We start from the raw sequence: 4,758 nt of genomic DNA on the forward strand, positions 1-4,758 counted from the left end.
GGCCATGGTTTGCTGATATGGCTAATTTCAAAGCATCCGGATTAATACCGGATGATCTCAATTGGCACCAAAAGAAAAAGTTCCTCCGTGAAGCAAATCAATATGTTTGGGATGATCCTTATTTGTTTAAGATTGGAGCTGACAACCTGTTGAGGAGATGTGTTACCAAAGAGGAAGCCACAAGCATCATGTGGCATTGTCATAACTCACCATATGGAGGTCACTATAATGGAGAGAGAACAGCAGCAAAAATTTTGCAGTCAGGATTCTTTTGGCCGAGTTTGTTCAAAGACACTTATGAACATGCTCGGAGATGTGATAACTATCAAAGAATTGGTGGAATTTCAAGGCGCAATGAAATGTCACTTCAAAACATGCATGTTGTTGAAGTATTTGATTGCTGGGGTATTGATTTCGTTGGCCCTTTTCCATCATCATTTTCAAATGAATACATTCTTGTGGCAGTAGATTATGTGTCTAAATGGGTGGAAGCAATTGCGTCACCAAAAGCCGATGGCAAAACGGTGATAAAATTTCTAAAAAGAAACATTTTCACTCGTTTTGGAACTCCTCGTGTGCTTATCAGTGATGGAGGGTCACATTTTTGCAATTCTCAACTAGCCAAAGCACTCGAGCATTATGGAGTTAAGCACAAAGTAGCATCACCATACCATCCTCAGACCAACGGACAAGCAGAAGTTTCGAATCGTGAAATAAAGAAAATTCTGGAAAAAACTGTGTCCGCATCAAGAAAAGATTGGTCATTGAAGTTAGACGAGGCATTATGGGCATATCGAACTGCTTTCAAAGCACCAATAGGCCTTACACCTTTTCAGATGGTATATGGTAAGGCATGTCATCTTCCGGTCGAGCTTGAACATAAAGCCTATTGGGCTTTGAAATTTTTGAATTTTGATGAAAGCCAAGCCGGAGAGAAAAGAAAAGTTCAGCTACAACAGCTGGATGAATTGAGATGCCAAGCTTATGAATCTTCTAAGCTGTACAAAGAGAAGGTCAAAAGCTATCATGATAAACGGCTTGTCAACAAAGAATTCAGGCCAGGCCAAATGGTTTTGCTTTTCAACTCAAGATTGAAGTTATTTCCCGGAAAGCTCAAATCCAAATGGTCCGGTCCTTTCAAAATCCGTGAAGTAAAACCATATGGTGCAGTTGTGTTGGAAGATCCAGCTACCAATGACACATGGACTGTGAATGGTCAAAGATTGAAGCTCTATTTTGGTGGTGAATTTGATCGTGTCACTACCAAAATCCCACTTTCCGATCCTTGAAGCTCCAAGAAGAACGTCGAGCTAATGACGTAAAACAAGCGCTTGTTGGGAGGCAACCCAATTTTGTAAGTATTTTTGAGTTTTAGCATGCATTAAACACTTTTGTTATGAAGGAAGCAAGTTGGCCAGACACAGAAGGCCAATTATGCAGAAATTTTTTTTTCTGGTGTTTGTTCGCTAAGCGAATAATACATTCGCTAAGCGAACGGTGCGAATTCTGCAGATTAAAATTTAAGTGACAGCTGGCCAATTTTGGCCACCTCACATGCCACCTCACACACCACTTCCACAAAAACAAGAGGGAGTACGAAATCTCCCCATTTTCAACCCTAATCCCATTTTCATAACTCCCTCTTCTCACAAAATTCCCAAAAATTTTCCATCTCCATCCTTCAAAATCAAGACAACACCCACTACCCACTCATCTATAATTTCACTTCTGTGCATCTTCATCACTAAGGTATGTAGAAATTTAATTTCAATTTCCAATTCTCATCCATTTTTGTTTAAAGTGAAAGATGCATGATATTGTGGGTAGAAAGATGCATGATTGTGTAGATTGTTTGCAAATTTTGATGAAATTGTGGGTGTTCTTCAATGAATTAGGGTACACAAATTTGAATCTCTTCATTTTGAATTTCCTTTTGACAAATTGTGAACATTTGTGAATAAATAATTTGTTTTGAATTCTGTAAATTGGTTCACACATGGTACAAACTAATCTCAAGAGATTGAATTTGTCAACCCTAAATCCAACTCTCTGTGTGTGTATAGTTGTTGTTTGCTAAAGTAAATCCTGAAAACCCTTGTGTTACTTCATAACCAGAATTTTTCGCTAACAATTCGCGAAAGAAACTTTGAAAAGTTGAAATTCATGCTCTGTAATATAAATTACCTAATTTTCTGAGCAAAAGACTTATGTGGTTTTTAGAAGTAATTTCAGGAATGGCACCAAAAAAACCAGCAGCTAGCACCGGAAAGAAGCAAAAGACTGGGGCAAGTTCATCGCAAACAGCTTTTGACCCCAGCAGGTTTCGTGGACCAGAACAGTTTAAGCGTTACCAAATACTTGAAAGGAAAAAGATTTGGAATGAAAGGAAATTTGACATTTTTAAGCACGGAAGCTATGAGAAGTTTGCCAAAATCATCAATGATAGGCGTTGGGGTAAGATTATTGACCCACCAAAAAAATTCAACCCCACCCTTGTGCGAGAATTTTATGCAAATGCTTACCCTTCTGAAGATGAGCCCTTCTCTTTCACCACCATGGTGCGCGGAAAAACTATCCATTTTGACCGCAATGCCATCAATCAGTTTCTCGGCAACCCTTTCACCCTACCCGCCCGTGAAACCTTGTGTGATTTTCAGAAACAAAGAGCCCGCAAGAATTGGGATATTGACCTAATGCGAAGGAAACTTCTCAGGCCTAACCATGACTTCCAATATGGCACAACCAACAAACCCTTGAGGGCCCTTAGAGATGATATGCGCACCTTCACCCAACTCCTTTTCCTGCTTGTCCTCTATAACATCTTGCCTAACTCCCACACTTCTGATGCTATCATGAATATCCTTGGCCTCATTCATTACTTAAATGAAGGCCTCGAAGTGGATTTGGCCGGTATCATCTCTCATTGGATGAAAGAAATTACCATGTGTGGCCACCCTGACAAAAACCTTAAGTCCACTGCTGTAAGATCCGATAGTCCTATGGGGTTCCCGTGCTTAATTATGGGATTGTGTACAGCTAATAGGATACACATTCCTGAAGTTGGAAGTGAGGAAATTGGAACAATTGATGATAATTATGTGGATCGGTACTGCAAGCCGAAGAAGAGAAGAGCTGCTCAACAACCACCACCACCCCCACCACCCCAGGCCTCCACCTCTGCTGTTCATGATCAGAATTTTTATAACCATTTCACTTATTTGTATGATCAGAATGATGCAGGGTATAGAGCCCTGAGTGCAATACAGCAGTCCTTCTATAATCAGCACATCGGGCAGTCCGTGATGACACCGCAAGATTTCCAAGCCTATGTTGCATGGCCTGAGGTCAGGCCTACTTTTCTTGGAGGGGGTAATGTAGCAGATGCTGAAGCTGCTAATGAAGGAGACAATGCAAGTGAAGGAGAAGCTGGTTCGGATGCATCTATGCAAGAAGGAAATGAAAGTGATGCTAGCTCGGGATCTGGTTCCGCATCTGGCTCCGAATCTGGTTCGGAAGCCGGTTCTGCATCCGAGTAAAGCAAGCAAGGAGATGGCTGAAAAGCTCGCCAAAATGAGTGAACTTTAAAAAGCTTTCAGTCATTTAATGTTTAAGTTTGAGTAGTTTATCTTTTGTGTTAACTATGTGGAACATGTGGAAGTATGAATGTGTGTCACTTGTTTCGTGTTTTGTTGTGAATATATGATGAATGTTTGAAGTTTAATGCATGATAATTAGTAGTATAATATAGTAGTATGGTAGTCTAGTAATGTGAAATATTGTGAATAGCATTTTGATGAACAAGCTCACATGTGTTTGAAATTGAAAGATAGGTTTGTGATAAATCAATGTGTTGAACATGATAGTTGATTTGTAGAGATGTATGTCAATTTTCTTTGATTAGTGTTCAAAATAGGCTTAGAAACTTAACATGTTTTTGAAATGTGTTACTTGTCCTAAGATGATTCTCACTATTTTTGTTGAACATGATTGAAACTTGTGTTATCCAATCTAGCCGGGTGAGAATGTGTGAACTTTCCATTGTTTACATAAATATGAGAGTGCCGGCAATTGTGTATGCTCATTTGATTTTAGCTTAATCTTGCTGTCACTAATGTGTTGGATGTTGTGGATATGATCAAGGCCTTGTTTCTTTTTGAGTGATAACTACTTGGCCAAATTTAACCTACCTTGTGAGATAGTGATCTTTTGTGTCCCCATTTGAGCCTTAAATTTTGAAAATTGTTTGTTTTATAAACCCTGAAACCGAAAGAAAAGAAAAACAACTACTCTACCCTTGTCTTAGGATAGGAGAGCAAGTGTATTTTTATGAGGGTTATGAGAAGATTCAAGTTGGGGAGAAGTAGGTTAAAAAAAAAAATAGATAAATAAATTGGTTGAAAAAGGTAGTGTTGTGGTGATTGAAAAAGAAAAGAAAATATGTGAAAAAAATAAAAGAGTTGCTTGACACAATTGAAAGTCAAAAGGAAATGAGAAAAGAAAACAAAATTTTGTGAAAAAAGTGTCAAAACAAAAGAATCACCACAAATGGAAATAGAAAGAAAAAGAAAGGGAGTGAATGAATCATGAGATGAATTTTGCAGATCTTGTGCTCTCTTATCCTTGAGGCTTTTTGAATCCATAGAAAAACAATGAATTTTTGTAGCCCAGCCCCATTACAAGCTTGATAAAGTCCTTAGTGATCCACGACTGATAGCATGTTTTGTGATATTGCTTGGATGAATGTTTGAATTAAATTGT

This window comes from Trifolium pratense, linkage group LG5 (genome assembly GCF_020283565.1).
Source record: "Trifolium pratense cultivar HEN17-A07 linkage group LG5, ARS_RC_1.1, whole genome shotgun sequence".
NCBI classification, from domain to species: Eukaryota; Viridiplantae; Streptophyta; class Magnoliopsida; order Fabales; family Fabaceae; genus Trifolium; species Trifolium pratense.